Here is a 21930-nt window from a genome sequence, read left to right on the forward strand (position 1 = left end):
CAAGGGCTGAATCAAATAGTAAACATATGGATTATACAATAATATAGGAAAAACCAAAGTTCATACAAAAATATGTATTAATTAGGTAGAAGTACTACAAGTACAGAGCTAACTTGCGAGGCTGCTGATCGTGCAGAGGCTAAATCGAGCATCCCAGAGACTGCATAAGTACAGAGGAGGCAGATAAGTACGTAGTTAAACGCAATATCATAGTTTGTGTTAACTGGTGGAACTGTTGAGAAATTATCTGTTTGTCTTGGTGGGCTGGTGGGTTAATGCTGTGTAAAAGAGAAAAAAGGGGGTAGTTTATGTCTGGTTCATTTGACAAACTGTGTGTGTGCGAGACTGTTTGTCTTAGAATTTTCTAGCAACATCTGTGCTGGGCTGACTGCAAGTACTTCAAGTAAAGAGCTAACTATCGAGGCTGCTGAGCATGCAGAGGCTGAATTGAGAAGCCCAGAGGCTGCATAAGTACAGATGAGGCAGATAAATACATAGTTAAATGCAATATCATAGTTTATTTTAACTGGTGGAACTGTTGATATATTATCTGTTTGTCTTGGTGGGTTAGTGAGTCCCTGCTGTGTAAAATAGAAAAAAAGAAAGGGGGTATTTTGTGATTTGTTCATGTGATCAACTGTGTGTGTGTAAGACTGTTTGTCTTAGAATTTTCTAGCAACACCTGTGCTGGGCTGACTGGAAGTACTACAAGTACAGAGCTAACTGGCAAGGCTGCAGAATGTAGCATGCAGAGGCTGCATTGAGCATCCCATAGGTTGCAGTTAAGTACAGAGGAGGCAGATAAATAAATAGTTAAACGCAATATCATAGTTTAACGCAGGAGCATAGTTGGTGTTTTCCTTACTAGCCTTCTATTAGTTTTTCTGCTTTTACCAGTATTGTTTATCTCCATTTAATATATGCTCCATGGACAATGCTACCAGGTGTGTATCTTTCGAGATTTATGTATGCCTTGAATAGCCATTTGAGGGTGAATATGTCAGCGCACGATGTCAGTGAATTACATGTTTGGAAGCCTAGATACTGGATCTAAATGTGCAGCTAGCAACATTCAGGAGCATTGCAAACCTGGAGAGGAGTTTAGAGCTCACTGAGCTTGCGCTGGCTTGGGCCAGTGATATGGAGGAGGGTGGAGGTGGGGAAGATCAGGATAGAAAAGTATGTAGCTGGGTAAATGTTACAAGAAGGTTTAGGGGGGAAAGTGCCTGGGAGCCTAGTCCTGATCTGGCACAACCTAATAAATATGCCTGCTTGGCTGATATTAGGTTGGGAAGCCCATGATTAGAATCACTGCAGCAGGATGTTGCTCCTAGCAACCAGGAAGACAACTGCTGTAGGAAGGAGGGAAATAGGAGTGTAGTAAAGACTAGACAGATGCTGGTGGGACATCTGCTGCTGAGATTGTGAATGCCGAACAGTGTGTTGTTTGCCAGTTGGTCGGATTCGACATATTGTGAATCGGATAGACAGTGCTGGGTGCTGGGTGGGGCTGGGGAAATCCCACTAGTCATAGTACGTGGCGCCCCTGAGGGTTCAGTCGCCACAGAGGTACTGCACCTCACCCAGAGGTGTGGTGTCTCCTTCTCTCAGGTAAGGAGGGAGTGCTGCCCGGAACCCCAACACCCACATTCAACACTACACTACTCCAGGCCGGCTGGAAGGGCAAGATGCATGTGCACAGTGCTGAGACCTGTCCCTGGCTGGAGTGGGGGGAACCCAAAGGTAGGCAGAACGAGTAGTGGGTGTGGGTGGAGGAAGCAGTTTAGGGGAGCACCATAGAAAGAGGTATAAAAAGGGAAGCCATCTTAGGGTGGCAGATCAGAAGAGAGTGTTAGTCAGTCAGGGAGCAGAGTCTCTACAGGAGCTCTGCTCCACAAGTTGGGGCCTAGTGATAGAGGCCCAGGAGGGGAGCAGAGGAGAAAGGCTCCATTCTATTGAAAGGATCCCAGGTGGTACGGCGAGTGCAGGACAGCACCTGTACGCCCCGAATCTGTCCGAAGACAGAGGGATCAGGCCGCAAGAAGGGGACCGGCCCCTGCACCAGCCGTGTTACTCCAGGTTTCGGCTGGAAAAACCGGAGGCATCTGGCTTTTATAGTTCAGTTGCCAAAGCCTCATTCTAATCACCGTGAGGGTCAAGCAGGTCCGGGAACTCCAGTTAGACCGGAGGGACTTCAGAGCACGTGAGCAGGACTGTTAGTGGGGAAGCGCAGGGCAGGAGGGAGAAGACCCAGCGTGAAGTCGGTCTAGAGAGGAACACAAGAAAGCGGGTTTCCGCCAGGTGCTTCTAACCTACCTGAGGAAGAGCTGAACCCCGCGGTCTGGTGAATGCAGCGCGACGTGGGAGGCTGGCACCTGCGCAGTGTATCAGTGGAACGTATATGAAAACTGTGAGTGAAGACTCGGATGACTGCACCGCACCGCCTCCATCCATTATTTCAGCTGCACCATCTTTCCCCCTGCTCTACAGTGCCCAGCACAGCTAACACTGCCCTGGAGCTAACTCTTCCTGTGGAGAGCCACACCATCCCTGCTGCAGTAACATCAGCTTTAGAGGACTGCTCCGCAGCGGCGGCTCCCTTTAGCCGCATTCCACAGGAGGTGTCACGAACTTCATAAATCCCCTATAAATAGAATACCCCCTTTTTTATTGACCGCCCTGGGCCACGGACCAGGCCAGCCACCGTGATATCCCCCACTAACATCAATAGGCCCGGCTGCCGAGTAACCCTCATGGCCCAGGGGGCGCGTCAAACTTGGCATCACAAACTATTTACTTTATTTTTATTTTTTCTATCCAAGTTACTATCCCCTTTTTGGTTGACCGCCCTGGGCCACGGAGTGGGCCAGCCACCTTGATATCCCCCACCAGCATCCATAGGCCCGGCTGCCGAGTACCTTATTCCCCCAAGGGCGCGTCAAGTACACATCGGTACCAATGACAAAGTTATAGGGAGGTGGAAGGTCCTTAAAAATGATTACAGGGAACTAGGAGAGAAGCTGAAGGCCAGGACCTCCAAGGTGGTGTTTTTAGAAAGTGACTTAGAAACTGGTGCAGGAAGGAAGCGTTTGGGTTCATGGAGAACTGGGCCAACTTCGCTGTCGGCTTCAGGCTCTACGGTAGGGACGGGCTGCATCTCAATGGGGAGAGTGCAGCTATACTGGGGGAAAAATGGTCAGACGAATTGATGTGCTAATAGGGGGATAGATAGAGTAGACAGAGAAAGTGAGACAGTATGGGTTAATGAGGATCTAGGGGGGCTGGGATATGCAAGGAAAGTAGGGAGCTGAGTAGGAGTAACAAATGCGCTAATAGTATTAAATGTCTGCTGGCAAATACAAGAAGTCTCGCAAACAAAATGAATGAACTGGAGGCTCTTATGTCGGTCACAGAATATGATGTGGTGGGTATTATGGAAACCTGGCTGGATGAAAGCCATGACAGGGTGACAAACATGGAGGGATATACTACATTAAGAAAAGACAGGAACGACAAAAAAGGTGGAGGGATGTGTATTTTCGTAAGGTCCAACTTAAAACCTGTGCTCAATGAAGATAATGGGAGAAGCTGCGACAATGTAGAGTCAGTCTGGATTAATGTATATGGGGATGGCAATAATGGAAAGCTTTTAATTGGAGTTTGTTACAAGCCTCCTAATATAGCTGAACTGGTAGAGGATAAAATGCTGCAACAAAATAAAAATGCAGCAAATAATAATAGGGTCCTTATTATGGGGGATATTAACTATCCAGATATTCAATGGGATATAGAATCTTCCAGTTGTGCTAAAAACTGCAAGTTCTTATTCACAGTACAGGACAATTACCTCTCTCAGTTGGTAGATGAACCAAAGAGGGGAGGTAATCTGCTGGTTCTGGTTCTGTCAAATAGACCAGATACAATTTCAGATCAATAGGTCCGGGTGCATTTGGAAGCAGCGACCATAATATGGTAAGTTTCAATGTAATATTCAATAAAATATTTCAAATAGGAAATGCAAAAACTTGGAACTTTAGGAAAGCTGATTTCAACAAATTAAGGGAAGAGCTTAATCGTGTCGACTGGGAGCATGTGATCATATTTGGGGATACTAAACTAAAATGGGGCATGTTTGTGGAAATACTACTAGAATCCTGTAGAAATTGTATACTCTCTGGTAATAAAATGTCCAGGAATAAAAAGAAACTATTATGGATAAATAAGACAGTACAAAGTTTAATAAGACAAAAACAAAGGGCATTCAAAATCTTGAAGGCCGTGAATACAGAAATAGAATTTCAGGTGTATAAAGACCTGAATAAAAAAATTTAAAAACAAATTCAAGCTAGCAAAGTTATCTACAGAGCAACAAATCACCAGCGACATTAAAATAAATCCCCCAAAATTTTATGAATACTTCAATGCCAAAAAGAAAAAAACAGCCCCTTAAAAGATGATAATAACAAGATAATTATAGAGGACAAAGAAAGGCCGAGATATTAAACAGGCACTTTTCATCCATGTTAAGTAACAAACCGTCTGTTCCTGGGATCTTTCAACAGGGCAAAAGTCAAAGTTCACCACCTGATAATAATAATAATAATTTTTATTTTTATAGCGCCAACATATTCCGCAGCACTTTACAAATTTTAGGGGGGACTTATACAAACAATATAGAATAAACATATCTCATATCAAAAGGAGTGAGGGACCTGCTCGCAAGCTTACAGTCTATGAGATATAACTAGTTTAACTCAAAAGGAAGTACGCCTGCGGCTGAGCAAATTAAACATTGACAAATCCCCCAGACCCGATAGTATTCATCGATGGATACTTAGGAAATTGAGCTCAGTAATTGACAGACCGCTGAATCTCATTTTCTTAGACTCTCTTGTAACAGGGGTAGTGCCACAGATTGGAGGATAGCCAATTTGGTACCGATATTTAAGAAAGGTGAGAATGTGGATCCAGGTAACCACTGTCCAGTAAGTCTGACACTGGTGGTGTGCAAAGTTTTTGAGGGCATGGTAAGAGATGACCTGCATAGTTATTTAACAGAGAATAATGTAATAAATGATAATCAGCATGTATTCATGAAAAATAGGTCGTGTCTAACCAACATGTTGAGGTTCTATGAGGAGGTAAGTGCAAATCAGGATATTGGCAATGCGGCTGATGTGATTTATCTGGGCTTTGTAAAGGCATTTTATACTGTACCACATAACAGCCTTATACTGAAGCTACAGAACATGGACTTGGGGAAACTATATGCAGATAAGTAAGGAATTGGGTAAATGATAGGAAAGAAAGAGTCATCATAAATGGTATGTTCTCCAAATGGGATATAGTCAGCAGTGGGGTACCGCAGGGATCTGTGCTAGGACCGATTCTTTTTAACCTCTCTATTAATAACCTTGTGGATGGGATTGAGAGTAAAGGGACAGTCTCTCCTGAGTACAATAAACTATGTAGGATATTAACCCCTTTCTGGCCCAGGGCGTACAAATACGTATCTGTGCCCTGGGACTTATGGGCCAGATACGTATTAGTACGCCTTGGCGATTTCGACCGCACACAAGCAGTGTGGGCGAGATCGCCGCCGGATGTCAACTGATTGTCACAGCTGACGCCTGGTGCTATGTGCAGAGAGTTGTCCCGCACCGCTCCCTGCACATTAACCCCAGAAATGCTGAGATCAAAATCGATCGCAACATTCCGGTGGCAAAAGGAGGTAAGCGCAATACTTACCTTCTCTGCCGGCATCCAGCGGCGTCTGTGTCCAGTCCTGGATGTTGTTGCAGTGACCCGATGTCTTCATGACAACATCCGGGTCACCAGGAGGCAGGAAGTTACTTTGGTCATGCGCAGTGCGCAACCAAAGAAACTTCTCCCTGTGCAGCTCTGACAGGCTGCATAGAACAGGGATGGTGCTGCATTCCTGTGCTTTACAGCTGATCAGGCTGCAAAAAGTGAAATTCCCATAGTGGGACAATGTGTAAAAGGTCCAAAAGTGTCAGAAAGTGAAAAAAAAAATATGTAAAAATATATATTAAAAAAAATGAAAATAATAATAAAATAAAAATATGCACGGTGGGCCATTTATATGATAGATCTAAATTAAATGGGAATGGTTGGTGATATCAACTTAATGTTTGTGGCACATTAGTATATGGGAGGGGAAAAATTTTCCAGATCGGTGGTGACCATGGCAGCCATTTTGAAGTTGGCCATTTTGGATCCAGCTTTATTTTTTTTCAATGGGAAGAGGGTCATGTGACACATCAAACATATTGAGAATTTCATAAGAAAAACAATGGAGTGCTTGGTTTTAACATAACTTTATTCTTTCATGAGTTTTTTACAAGTTTATGACAACTTATAAAATGTGTTCAAAGTGCTGCCCATTGTGTTGGATTGTCAATGCAACCCTCTTCTCCCACTCTTGACACACTGATAGGAACACCGCAGAAGAAATGCTAGCACAGGCTTCCAGTATCCATTGTTGCAGATGCTGCACATCTCATATCTTAATGGTATGGTGTGGAATATGGGGTACAAAGATAGTGGGGCCATTCTTCATCAATGGAAACCTCAATGACACTGGATATCTGAAATTGCTACATGATGATTTGTTGCCCTCTTTATGCACTGAAGATGGCACGTTCCCTCAGTTTTTCCAACAAGATGGTGCACCACCACATTATGGGTGTCAGGTCCGAGCATTCCTACATAAACAGTTTCCTGGAAAGTGGATTGGTCATCGTGGGCCAGTTGAATGGCCACAAATGTCTCCCAATCTGACCCCTTAGACTTTTATCTTTGGGGTCATCTGAAAGCAATTTTCTATGCTGTGAAGATACGAGATGTGCAGCATCAGAAACAACGGATACTGGAAGCCTGTGCTAGCGTTTCTTCTGCAGTGTTGCTATCAGTGTGTCAAGAGTGGGTTGCATTGAGAACCCAAAGTTGGATCCAAAATGGCCAACTTCAAAATGGCCACCATGATCACCACCCATCTGGAAAAGTTTTCCCCCTCACATATACTAATGTGCCACAAACAGGAAGTTGATATCACCAACCATTCCCACTTAATTTAGGTGTATCCATATAAATGGCCCACCCTGTATATACTGTATATTTTACCCATAAATAAACAATGTTATGAAAACAAAAAAATAAACCAATAAAAGTACACATGTTTGTTATCGCTGTATCCGGAACGACCTGACCTATAATACTGTCTCACTAGTTAACCCCTTTAGTGAACACGGTAAAAAATAAATAAAGAAACGAAACATAAAAAGATGCTTTATCATCATACTGCCCAAAAAAAAAAATGGAATAAAATGCAATAAAAAAGATGAATGTAAATAAAAATGGTCCCGCTGAAAATGTCATCTTGTCCCGCAAAAAACAAGCCACCATACAGCTCCAACGGCTGAAAAATCAAAAAGTTATAGCTCTCAGAAAAAAGCAATGCAAAAACAATTATTTTTTCTATAAAATAGTTTTTATTGTGTAAAAGCGGCAAAACATAAAAAAAATATAAATGTGGAACCGCTGTAAACGTACTGACCTGAAGAATAAAGCTACCTTATCAATTTTACCACACGCAGAACGGCATAAAAAAAAAAACAATTCCTGAATTGTTGGTTTTTGTTTATTTTGCCTCCCAAAAATCGTAATAGAAAGCGATCAAAAAATGTCACGTGTCGAAAATGGTACCATTAAAAACATCAACTTGTCCCACAAAAACCAAGCCATCACATGACTTTGTTGGTCAAAATATGGAAAAAATATAGCTCTCAAATTATGGCGATGCAAAAACTAGTCTTTGCAAAAAAAAAGGGTTTTTTAGTGTGTGACAATCATAAAAACCCGATATGAATCTAGTATCGCTTTAATTGCACCAACCCGAAGAATAAAGTCGTCTAATCCCTTATACCGCACGAGGAATGGCGTAAAAAATAAACTCTAGGGTTAGGGTTGTGCTTGGGTTAGGGTTGGACTAGGGTTAGGATTGAGCTAGGGTTAGGGTTGAGCTAGGGCTAGGGTTGGGCTAGGGTTAGGGTTGTGCTAGGGTTAGGGTTATGCTAGGGTTAGGGTTAAGGTTGTGCTAGAGTTAGGGTTGTGCTATTGTTAGTGTTAGGCTAAGGCTAGGGTTAGGATTGGGTTAGAGTTGGGCTAGGGTTAGGGTTGGGCTAGGGTTGGGTTAGGGTTGGGGTTTTATTAGGATTGGGGTTTTTTCAGAAGTAAAGAAAAAGAAATGACAACGATATGGCGACTAATGTTGAGTGCAAGTGCTCGCTACTTGAGTTTGCATCGGGTGCTCGGGTATGCACCGAGTATAGCGTTTGCTCGAGTGACATGCTCGAGTCTCCACCTCAAATGTTTGGCAGCTGTTATACAGCCAAAAAAAACTCGCCTGCCATGCACGAGCGATCCCGCATGGTTTTTTTGGGTGTCTAATAACCGTGAAACATGAGGGGCGGGGACTCGAGCATGTCACTTGAGCACCTGCGATACTTGGTGCATACCCGAGTACCTGATGCAAATCCAAGTAGCGAGCACTTGCACTCAAGATTAATGACAACTTATTCAATATGATGACCTAATGTTATCAAAATCTGTGTCGTACCTCTGGGTTCAAAATGTTCACTATACCCCTTGATAAAATCCTTGAGGGTTGTAGTTTCCAAAATGGAGTCACTTGGGGGGGGATTTCCACTGTTTAGGCACATCAGGGACTCCCCAAACGCAACATGGCATCCACTAATTATTCAAGCAAATTTTACATTCCAAAAATCAAATGGTGCTCCTTCCCTTCAGAACCCTGACGTGTGCCCAAACAGTGGTTTTCCCCCACATATGGGGTATTGGCTTACTCAGGAGAAATTGCACAACAAATTGCATGGTGCAATTTCTCCTGTTACCCTTATGAAAATGCAAAATCGGGGGCTGAAAAACATTTTTTTTTGAAAAATGTGAAAATTTAGTTTTTACGGCTCAATGTTATAAACTTCTGTGAAGCACCTGGGGGTTCAGGGTGCTCACCACACATCTAGATAAGTTGCCTGGGGGTCTAGTTTCAAATATGGGGTCATTTATGGGGGTTTACCAGTGTTTAGGCACATCAGGGGCTCCCCAAACGCAACATGGCGTCCACTAATTATTCAAGCAAATTTTACATTCAAAAAGTTAAATGGCGTTCCTTCTCTTCCGAACCCTGCCGTGTGTCAAACAGTGGTTTCCCCCCACATATGGGGTATCGGCTTACTCAGGAGAAATTGCACAACAAATTGAATGGTGCAATTTCTCCTGTTACTCCTATGAAAATGCAAAATTGGGGACTGAAATACATTTTTGTTGGAAAAATATGAAAATTTTATCAGCGTGCTCAGAAAGAATTGCGCAACAAATTTTGGGGTTCATTTTTTAATGATACCCATGTGAAAATAAAAAAATTGGGGTCTAAAGTAACATTTTTGTGAAAAAAAATAAATGTTCATTTTTTTTCCACATTACAAAAATTGCTGTGAAGCTCCTGAAGGGTTAATAAAGTTCTTGAATGTGGTTTTAAGCACCTTGAGGGGTGCAGTTTTTAGAATGGTGTCACTTTTGGTATTTTCTGTCATAAAGGCCCCTCAAAGTCACTTCAAATGTGATGTAGTCCCTAAAAAAAATGGTTTTGTAAATTTTGTTGTAAAATTTTTAACCCTTTATAGCTCCCTAACAAAAAAAAACTTGTGCTGATGTAAAGTACACATGTGGGAAATTTTATTTATTAACTATTTTGTGTGACATATCTCTCTGATTTAAGGGCATGGAGATTCAAATTTTGGAAATTGCGAAATTTTCAAAATTTTGGCCAAATTTCCATTTCTTTCACAAATAATAGCAAGTGATGTCGAAGAAATTTTACCACTATCATGAAGTACAATATGTCATGAAAAAAAAATCTCAGAATCAGTGTGATCCGTTGAAGCGTTCCAGAGTAATTACCTCATAAAGTAACAGTGGTCAGAATTGTAAAAATTGGCCTGGTCATTAACGTGCAAACCACCCTCGGGGGTAAAGGGGTTGAAATCTGATCATGACATTACGATATTGCAGAGCGATCTGGATAAGATGATTAACTGGGCAAACACTTGGCAGATGAGGTTTAATGTAGATAAATGCAGAGTAATGCACCTAGGACGGAGTAATTCTATTGCTCATACACATTAAATGGGAGTATACTCGGGACTACAGAAGAGGAGAAGGAATTGGGTATTTTGGTTACAAGTAAGCAGAGCAGCAGTACTCAATGTAAAGAAGCAGCCACCAAAGCAAACAAGATTTTATGTTGTATAAAAAGAGAAATAAAATCTTGCGATTCCAAAGTACTATTGCCCGATTATAAATCACTGGTTAGGCCACATCTGGAATATGGGATACAGTTTTGGGCTCCACATTTTAGAAAGGATATTCAGAAGTTAGAGTCAGTTCAAAGGCGGGCAACTAGATTATTACAAGGGAAGGACTCTCATATTAATGAGAGGTTGAAAAAGTTGAGATTGTTTAACTTAGAAAAATTATGCCTCAGTGGGGATCTTATTTACATGTTTAAATATATGTGGTCAGTAGTGATGAGCGAGCATGCTCGCTACTGCTCGGTGCTCGTCCGAGCTTCACACTGCTCGGGATGCTCAGCGCTCGCCGAGTATTTCCGGGGTTGTTCGGCAGGAGCTCGGGTTCCCTCCCTGCATGTTTGGCGCTCTTTACAGAGCCAATGAACATGCAGGGATTGTCTGCCACTCACTGTAGTGCCGCAGCCATGTTAGATGTGGAATTACAGTGATTGGCTGGCCACACAGCATAATCAGGTCTATATCAGACCTGGCGCCTCGTGCTCATCACAGTCACTCTGTAATTAGACAGTGTAGGGAGTGATGCTGCTGAGCTAGGGAGAGATTTGCTTGTTTCTAGTTAGTGTATGCCAAACTATATTAGAGACACATATCCTTCTGAGGACTAATCCATCTGCAGAGATATCAGGCAGGCAGTGTATATAGGAATGCAGGCAGTGTATATAGCAGACTGCAGAGCATATAGCACAAGAGGCTCCATTCCAGTTTTGTCTGCTTCTGATTGCTGTTAGATATTTCTAGAAATAGGCCCAGGTCTCAGGGGCCAGGAATAATTTTTTGGGGATCTTAATCGTCATTAGTTGCTTTAAAAGCAATCCAGAGAACACAGTTTTTCTGTGCCATTTGCTTGATGGCACTGCAGAATACAGCCAGGTCCTTTCCATATTGCAGTACTAAAAATCCAGCTATTTAAAACTGTGGTTTGTCCATCACACGGATCACATAAAATTGCGCTGAAAATACTGTCATTTCTGGCCTCCATTAAAAATTTGTTTTAGTGTGTCAGTGAAACTATTGACACCAGTCTGCTGTTCAAATAGTTACCTACAGGCCAGCTATTTAAAACTATGTTTTCTCCATCACACGGATCACATATACATTTTCAAAAAATACTGCTATTTCTGGCCTCCAATAAAAATTTGTTGCAGTGTGTCAGTGAAGCTTTTGACACCAGTTTGCTGTTCAAAATAGTTACCTACAGGCCAGCTCTTTAAAACTGTGTTTTCTCCATCACACGAATTACAAATACATTTTCAGAAAATACTGCCATTTCTGGCCTCCATTAAACATTTTTTTTAGTGTGTCAGTGAAGCTATTGACACCAGTTTGCTGTTCAAAATAGTTACCTACAGGCCAGGTAGTTAAAACGGTGTTTTCTCCATCACACGGATAACATATACGCTTTCAGAAAATACTGTCATTTCTGGCCTCCATTAAACATTTGTTTCAGTGTGTCAGTGAATCTACTGACACCAGTTTGCTGTTCAAAATAGTTACCTACAGGCCAGGTATTTAAAACTGTGTTTTCTCCGTCACACGGATCACATATAGGTTTTCAGATAATACTGCCATTTCTGGCCTCCATTAAACATTTGTTTCAGTGTGTCAGTGAAGCTATTGACACCAGTTTGCTCTTCAAAATAGTTACCTACAGGCCAGCTATTTAAAACTGTGGTTTATCTGTCACACGGCTCACATATAAGTTTTCTCCAAATTCAGACATATGTAGTGAGCGTGGAAGATATTGTACTGCATTTAAAATGGGCAAGGCATGTGGCAAGGGACGGGGAACTGGAGTCATGGTGAAGGTGCATGCAGAGGCCGAGGCCGTGGGAAAGCTGAAATTGTGCACCACCACCCTGTCTTCCACATGGTCAAGTCCCAGTAGCCGTGAGTCTGGACCGCATATTCCTCAACCTGAACCTCCTTCCTCCCACCATGACGAGTGCCCAGAGACAACTGATCCCACACTTGTACACTCCGAAGAACTGTTCACTTTTCCAGGCGAACATTTTCTGGCAGGAGAACATGCAGAGAGTGACAGCAGCACACAGGGGGGGGGAGGCAGAGCACCCCAATAGGCAGGAAGGAGCAGTGTAGTGGCTGCAGACAGAAGGCAGGCAACCGTTCCCCGTAACACCAACATGAAGGAAGTTGCCAGTACAACTGTTAGGTCTTCCCTAGTCTGTTTGTTTTTTAAAGACTCTGCCAATAACCCCAAAAAGGCCATTTGCACCACCTGCCGGGCCATCATCAGCAGGGGTGGAAAAACTGCCAGCCTGACCACCACCAGCATGATCAGGCAAATGGCAGCAAAGCACTTGACTTTGTGGGCTGTACCCCAGGGTCCAGGAACAGTGACTGCCGGTGGCACCACTGCTTCTTCTGTTGTTGTGCATTCCAGCCAATCCCCTGTTCATGGTGCATGCGAAGATGCTTCCTGCCCTGCACCTATCATTGCACACTCACAAATAGCAGCATCACGAAGCATGCCCACGACCTGGTCCCAGCGCAGCATTCAGTTGTCCATGCCCCAGTCCTTGGAACGCAAGCGCAAATAAGCAGCCAACGCCCAACAGGCCAAACTACAAAATTCCCACATTTTGCAACTGCTTGCACTCGAAATCTTGCCTTTTAGGCTCATGGAGACAGAAGCATTCCGCAACCTGATAGCGGCAGCCATTCCTCGGTACTTGGTCCCCAGCCACCTCTATTTCTCCCGGTGTGCCGTCCCCGCATTACACAAGCACGTGTCCCACAACATTAGCCGTGCCCTCAAAAACGCAGTTACCGGGAAAGTCCACCTAACCACGGACACGTGGACAAGTGCTTGTGGGCAGGGACGGTACATCTCGTTGATGACACACTGGGTTAACATAGCAGAAGCTGGGACTCATTCGGATCTTGGGACAGAACACATCCTCCTGACACTAAGGATTGCAGGCCCTAGGTCAATCAGTATTGTCTCTACAGTCTAAAGCTTCTGCACCTCATCCTCCTCAGCCTACTCCTCCTTTTCAGCCTCCATCTCTGAAATGACCACATCAGTCACAAGTTGGAAGCACTGAAGCACTGCCTCGGCCAAGCGGCAACAGGCTGTGCAGAAGCTGGTATGCTTAGGTGACAAACCGCACAATGCTGAAGAGTTGTGGACAGCTCTGAAAGAGTAGGCAGATCTGTGGCTCTCACCGCCGAACCTACACCAGGCATGGTCATGTGTGATAATGGCCGGAACCTGGTGGCGGCTCTGAGGCGAGGCGAGCTCACACACGTACCATGCCTAACCCATGTGCTTAACCTCGTGGTTCAGCGGTTTCTCAAATCCTACCCGGAGCTGCCGGATCTGCTTGTTAACCCTAGAACGCATACCTGGGGCCTCGCAGGCCCGCCCTGTTAATTATTTTCTATTTTCTGCAAGATTTCTTTAGTTAGAATTTTGAAACTCTAGGTATTCCTCAGGTATATAGTTGTTTGTCATTTCCAGTTGGTCATTTATTTATTATTTGCACACGGGCCTAAAAGGCCACAGGTATGTGAAAATGTAGATTTTTATGGTCATGCGTTCTAGGGTTAAAGTACGTCGCCTGTGTGCCCATTATAGAAAGTGCTTCCGCCGCCCTTGCCGTGTTTCAGCATCGTTTGCAGCTTCCGGCTCACCTAATGGTGTGTGATGTCCGCATGCGTTGAAACTCTACACTGCAGATGTTGGGAAGGATTTGTGAGCAGAAGAGGGCAGTTGTTGAGTACCAGCATCAACAAGGCCTTCTTGCCGACCGTACCAACATCCTCTGTAATTCCTCTGTGCCTTATAATTTTTGAGTATCCAAGTTGGATACGAGGAATGAACTGGCTCTCTACGCCTTGGAGGTCCTGGCCTGCCCTGCCGCTAGCATTTTAAAAGAGTGGGATTTTAGTGCCGCTGGTGGAATTATAACTGATTGGGCCACACTTCTCAACACCACCGAATGATAGCAGGGTAACATAAACTCAAATCCAGTGTCTTTTTTGGGGGAGTGTATTCCCATGCACCTTTTCACACCCACACATGGGTATACGCTTCCTGATTTGGGCTTTTTGCTCTTTTCCTCCTCCTCCTCATCCTCATCCTCCTCCACCATATCACCAGAGTGACTGTGATTCTGTGATGCAACACCCACATAACTTTTTTAAAGGGTGTTTATGTTGCCCGTAAAAAATTTTTTTTACACAGTTTGTTCATGTATACCCACCAGGAGTAAATGTTTGTCAGCCCATACACTTAGTGTTTGTCAGTTCAGACTCCACAAATAAGACCTCAGGAGTGGACATTGGTGTCAGACATATGTATCATCCTCCAAAATTTTGAGGACTCAAGATGGTGAGCGGTAGTGTTGAGCCACCCCCGTAGTGTTCGAGTTCGGTTCGGTTCGTCGAACACCCGTTTGTTCGCCGAACTGTTCGTCGAACTGTTCGTCGAACACCTTCGAACACCGTTAAAACCAATGGCAGGCAAACAAAAACACATAGAAACACATAGAAAACACCTTCAAAGGTGTCCAAAAGCTGACAAACTGCTCAGAAGACACAACTAACACATGGAAAAGTGACAAGTACATATAGTCATGCGAAAAGAAAAGAGGTGGAGGAGTAAAAGGAGGGGGAGACACAGATATAGGCATGTCATGCCCTTCTAAAATCCAAAAAGTGAGAAGCCGAGACGGCCAGTCCGCTCCTGCCCGTGCCACCTCCGTGTCGCCGGGTTTGTGCCAGAGCCGCGGTGAACCCTGACGGCCAGCCCCCCTCTCCCAATACTGGTGCCTGTCCGCTGGTGGGTCGAGAGAGCCCCCCTGTGGTGGAGGCAGCTCTAAGCTTTTTAATTTAAATTGTCCCTCTAATTTGAATGAATACACTTTAAATCCATTTACAAGGATCTATTGGAGGGCAAGTCTCATGCCAGCAGCCGCGTAATTCCAGCTCCAGTAGCGTCCACTAAAGCTGCTGCAGTTAAAAAGCTTTTATAAGGATCGAGCTCGGCTGTCCACCGCAAGGCATCCTAGTGCCAGTCCCAGCCCCTATGCCTTGGGGTGCCTCCTGATGCTCTTCACTGAGTATCCCGTGGTCCCGAAGCATTTCCTTTGAAAAAATTAAGTGTCCAAACTACAGGTGGTGTAGCTTGCTTAACAGCCGGGATAATCCGCTGACTAGCAGACACTGCTAATAGGCACAAAGTATTTCCTGGGCTAGATGCAGTTAAAAATTTGTAAGTAGATACTCTCGTTGGATGCTGAGAAAGCATTCCATAGAGTCTCCTGGCACGCCATATATGATTCTCTTAAAAAGCTTGGGGTAGGGGTCTAGGGGACCCTTTTATAGCCAAAATCACGGCCCTGTATCACAATACGTCACCTAGGCTGAAGATAAATGGAACTGTAGCACCGAGGGCTCGGTTGCTACAGACGTATTGCACCTCACCCAGAGGTGTGATATCTCACTCTCAGATAAGGATGGAGTGTGGATCAGGACCCGACACCTGCATGCATTACACCACATTGCCGTGGGGCAGGGCGGCCAATATGCCCCTCAGATGGGCACGACAGTCCCTGTCCCTGGCTGGAGTGGGGGGAGGGAACACTGAGGAAGGGGAACCCTGCAGTGCAGGAGCAGGGAGGAAGCAGTTCCTGGGTGCATTGAGAAGGGAGTATAAAAGGTGGGCACCATCTTAGTTCAGTGCAGAGAAGTCTGAGCAGAAGTGGCAGGGAGCAGGGGCTCTGCATGAGCTCTGCTCCGGAGGCGGGCCTAGTAACAGAGGCCCAGGCCTGCAAGAGGGAGAAGGAAGGAAGAGGAGTGGAGAAGGCTCCAGGAACGAGGAATGAAGGGATCCCAGGGGTGCGGACGGGCGAGTCGCCACCGCACGCCCGAATCCACCTGCGTGGAGGGGTCAGGCCAAAGGGAGAGACTGGTCCCCGAACTAGTGGAGGCAGGAAACGACCCTCAGCTAGAAACCGGAGGCTCTGACATTTTATGTGGCGCAGCCCCTTGCTCCACCCGCTAGGAAGGCACCACATAGGGTCAGGGAAACTGGCGCCAAGTTTACCAAGAGGAGGCCCGAGGCAGCCGGACAGAAGTGTTGGTAAGAAAGGCCAGACAAAGGACACACAAAGGGGGTCCTGTGAAGCGCTCCAAAGTTATCTGGGAGTTGTCTGAGCCCCTCACCTGGTGAGCACAGTACGACGTGGGCAGCCGTTACCTGCAGACGTGGTCTGGATAATAAGAACTGTGAGTAAAGGCCCTGAACTGCATCACTGACTCCGTGTCGTTACTGCTGCTGCCCTGCACCATCACCCCCATCCTCCGCATACACTGCCCTGAGGCTATACTCCTCCCATGGGGAGTTATGCTACGCTCTGCTGCACCCACAACACCAGCCTTAGCGGTCTGCCCTGTAGCGGCGGTTCAATCTGACCGCAATCCACGGGTGGCGTAGTCGGACATTTAAACATCAAAACCACATAAATAGTTCCGCCACTGGTTTGACCGCCCTGAGCCACGGAACCGGATCGCCGCCACGAAGACTACAACCACCAGCATCCACCAAAAAGGGTCCGGCTCCGGGTGTCCCAAGGCCCAGGGGGTGCGTCAGAACATTTTCATCACCTTTCACAATCACCAATGGGACAAGGCAGGGATGTCCTCTGTCCCCTCTCTTATACATCCTAGTGACGGAGCACCTGCTCTCATCAATTCGCCATAACCCCAATATTAGGTGGATTGAGGTGGGAGGCACCGAGTACAAGTGCTCTCTATTTGCTGATGATGTCCTAGTATATATCACTCAATCACATATATCCATCCCTGCTGTTATGGCTGAAATAGATCACTTTGTTACATGGTAAAATTTTAAAATCAATGCAGCGAAGTCTGAGGCCCTCGATGTCTCCCTCCCTAAATCCATATAGGATTCCATCCAGTCCAACTTTCCCTTTGCCTGGCCCTCACAGGGTATCAAATACTTAGGAATTCCTATTCATAGAGACCTCTCCCATCTATGTTATCTTAATTTTGGGCCCTTTATTGAACAATTCCATACAGACCACGGTTGGCAAGTTAGAACTGTAAGATTCACTACGTGAACCACTGGTGTTTTGTGGAAAAGCACATGTACACCGCGTTCCAAATTATTATGCAAAAAGTGTTTAGGAGTGATAAGGGAAGAATTTGTTTGTTTGTCAGTTAAACTCATTGATGGTGATGTGTGTCAGGGCTCTTTATATCACTGTAAGCAATTGCAGACACCTGTGCTAATTAGTTTGGCAGGTGTGTCCAATGAAAGGCAAGACTACTTAAGGAGGCTCTCTCACATTATTAAGCAGCCTACATTTTCTGCCAAAATGGGAAAGAAAAAGGATGTGTCGGCTGCTGAGAAGCAACAAATTGTGGAGTGTTTAGGTCAAGGCATGACTACAATCAACATTGTGCGATGATCAGGATGAAGTGTCTTGGCAATCAAGAAGTATGTAGCTGATTCACAGTACGCACGTGTGCGTGCTGATAAGGGCAAATTGAGGACTCTTTCCTACAGGCAATTACGTCAGGTTGAAAGAGCAGCGGCAAAAAAGCCTTGTCATAGCAGCAGACAAGTTTTTGAAGCTGCTTGTGCCTCCAACGTCCCCCGAACAACAAGATGCAGGGTCCTTCAGAGGTTTGCAGCTGTGCATACGCCATCCTGTTGACCTCCTCTATCCACTTCACACAAGCAGAAACGGCTCCAGTGGGCCAAACATTACATGAAGACTGATTTCAAAACTGTTTTGTTCACGGATGAGTGCCGTGCAGCGCTCGATGGTCCAGATGAATGGAGTGGAGGATGGCTGGTTGATGGACACCCCACGCAAACACTGCTACAGCGCCAACAAAGAGGAGGTGGAGTAATGTTTTGGGCTGGAATCATGGGGAGAGAGATTGTCGGCCCCTTTAGGATCCCTGAAGGCGCTAAAGATGAACTCCATAATGTATGTGGATTTTCTCAAACAGCACTTCCTGCCATGGTTCAAGAAGAAGAACCGTGTATTTCACAGCAAGATCATTTTTCTGCATGATAATGCACCATCTCATGCTGCACATAAAACATCTGCATCTCTGGCTGATATGGGCATAAAAGGGGACAAACCTATGGTGTGACCCCCATGCTCCCCTGACCTCTACCCCATTCAGAACCTTTGGAGCATCATTAAAAGGAGTGTCTATGATGGCGGGAGGCAGTTCACATCTAAGCAACAGCTCTGGGAGGGTATTCTGTCCTCATGCAAAACAATTGAAGCAGAAACCATCCAAAACCTGACAAATTCAATGGACGAGAGAGTTCAGAAGCTCCTTTCGAACAAGGGGTCCTATGTGAAAATGTAACATCACCTAGAATAAAGTTTTGAGTTGAAAACTGTTTGATTTCAGTTTCTAACAACCTGCTAATGCTTATAATTTCAAAAATGACCATTTTTTTGGTCTTTATTAAAATGAAAAGGTTGATCGAAAAGTTTGGGGGATCTAAGAGTGTGGCAACCCAGTAGTCATGATTACTTCGAATTCTGACAATATGAGGGTCATGCTGCAGGTAGTGCAGCAAGAAGGCACTTATGTGTCTTGCGCATCTCGGAGCCCCAAAATTATTTTCCGGGCTAGATGCAGCTAAAAATTATTTTTAATTTTAAATCTGGTGAAGCTTATTATAGATGGCCTAATAGGATCAGTGCTGCACACTGCTACAAAGCCCAAATTATTTTCCAGTCAAGATACAGATAAACATGATTAGTAATTTGAAAGCTTAAAACGGTTGGTAGGGTGATTTTAACCAATCATCAAGCTTTTACTCTCCCCAGGATGACACAGGGGTAGAAAAGTCATTTCGGATCCATGATTTGTTCATCTTTATGAACGTGAGTCTGTCTACATTATCAGTGGAGAGCCGCGTGCGCTTATCTGTCAACACACCACCAGCAGCACTGAACACACGTTCAGACAGAACGCTGGCTGCGGGGCATGACAAGATCTCCAAGGCGTAAGTGGCTAGCTCCGGCCATTTATCCAGATTGGAAGCCCAAAAAGAGCAAGGGTCCAGTGACACAGTCGTGGCTTCAATGTTTACTTGGAGATACTCCTGTACCATCGTCTCTAGGCGTTGACTATGTGTCAGACTTCTTGTCTCCTGTGGCCTTGCAAAGGATGGGCTAAAAAAGTGGTGAAATGATTCCGCAAAATTGATGTTACCAGCAGATACTGTGGTTCTGTTACGGTTTGAGTGCTGAACACTTGACGGTCCCACGGTTGGCAAGTTGGAACTGTGAGATTCACTACGTGCACCACTGGTATTTTGTGGAAAAGCACATGTAAGATTCTGCAACAGTCTCTGCTGATACTCCTGCATGCGTGCATCCCTTTCTATGGCAGGAATAATTTCTGCAAATTTACTTTTGTACCGGGGATCTAACAGTGTGGCAACCCAGTAGTCAGGATTATTTCTAATTCTCACAATTCGAGGGTCATGTTGCAGGTAGTGCAGCAAGAAGGCACTCATGTGTGTTGCACATCCAGGAGCACCAAGTCCCTGTTGTGTTGGTGGCGAGGTAACAATCATGCTTCCTTCCTCTGTCCTCTCCCCCCAACCTCGCACAACAGAAATGTGATCAAGGTCTCCCTCATCTGATGAGTCTTCCATCAGTTCGTCCTCCACTTCTTCCTGGGCTCCTGCACCTTCCTCACTAGTTTGGCTGCTACCATGCGCCCTGGTAAAATCATCTCCCCCACCCTCACATGCCTGCCGCCTTGGTGCTGCCGACCGTCTGGACCTTGCAGATGTTAGCCCTTCCGCATACAACTCCTCCTCCTCTACTTCCTCCACCTCCTCTTGTGCCACCACCTGACTCCGAATTCTGCTTAACATGTGCTCCAGCATGTAAATCACCGGAATAGTCATGCTGATAATGGCATCGTCAGCACTAAACATCTTCGTCGCCATTTCAAAACTGTGCAGAAGGGTGCATAGGTCCCTGATCTGAGACCACTCATCCAGCGTGATTTGCCCCACCTCTGAATCTCGTTGGCCCAGGCTATACGTCAGAACGTATTGCACCAGGGCTTGTCGGTGCTGCCACAGTCGCTGCAACATGTGCAGAGTTGAATTCCACCGGGTAGGCACATCGCATTTTAGCCGGTGAAGTGGCAGGCCCAACGACTTCTGTAGAGATGTAAGTCGCTGAGCTGCGGGATGCGAACGGCGGAAGTGAGCACACAGCGACCGTGCCCTCTGCAGAAGGCCATCTAGTCTGGGATAGTGGGCTAAAAATTGCTGGACAACCAGGTTCAACACGTGAGCCATACAAGGCACGTGTGTGACATTGCCCCGGCGAAGGGCCGCACCCAGGTTTGCAGCATTGTCGCACACGGCCTTCCCTGGTTTCAGGTCCAGTGGAGACAACCATTCATGAAATTGGTTCTCCAGAGCTGACCAGTACTCCTCAGCTGTGTGACTCACATTTCCCAGACATTTCAATGTAAAAACCGCCTGATGACGTTGAGCCCTACTGCCAGCATAGTAAGGAGGTGTGCAGGATCCCTTCTGCGCAGTTAGAAAGCTTGTGGCATGACCAGACAGGCTTTGGGTGCAGGTGGAAGACCGAGAGGAGGTTGAGGAGGCAGAAGCAGTGGAGGAACTTTGACATAAAGAGGATTGACGCACAACTCGTGGGGACGGCAAGACTTGGACAGCAGCCCCTTGTCCTGCTGTCACCATAGTTACCCAGTGCCCAGTCAGCGACATGTAACGCCCCTGTCCATGCCTACTCGTCCAAGTGTCTGTGGTGAAATGCACCCTGTCACACACAGAGTTTCTCAAAGAAGCGGTGATGTTGTGTGCGACATGCTGGTGGAGCGCAGGCACACCTTTCTTTGAGAAGTAGTGCCGACTGGGCATCTGGTACTGGGGCACTGCGACGGACATAAGGTCTCGAAAATCCTCTGTGTCCACCAGGCGGAAAGGCAGCATTTCTGTAGCCAAGAGCTTGCAGATGGTGAAATTCAACCTCTTAGCTTTCTCATGGCTAGGAGGAAATGGTCTTTTACTTGTCCACATCTGAGGGACCGAGGGCTGGCTATTGTGCTTAGACGGGGTTGATAAGGGTGTCCCCGGCAAACTGCCGGTCTGTGAGGAAGATGCAGGCGGACATGTTAGGTTGCCTTGATCCAAAGGTGGTGCTATCGATGTCGGACAGCGCTCAAGACCAGCTGGTGTTACCACCTCCAAAGAAAATGATGACCTGCCAATCACGCTGGCTGTTGCAGGTAAAGAGGTGGCAGGTCTGCACCCCAAAACAGGTGTGACTGCTGTCCCCCCAGTCACAGAGGATGAAGAGGCCGCGGATGCACAAGATATGGCAGACGGTGGTTGGCCCGGCCGGCTAGGCCGCATTGTAGCACACTGAGCTTCCCACTGCAACTTATGCTTCATGTCCATGTGCCGGTTCATGCATGAAGTACTCAAACTATGTATTTT

Source organism: Phyllobates terribilis, unplaced genomic scaffold (genome assembly GCF_046119375.1).
Source record: "Phyllobates terribilis strain yellow unplaced genomic scaffold, ASM4611937v1 Scaffold_5__5_contigs__length_657084704, whole genome shotgun sequence".
NCBI lineage: Eukaryota > Metazoa > Chordata > Amphibia > Anura > Dendrobatidae > Phyllobates > Phyllobates terribilis.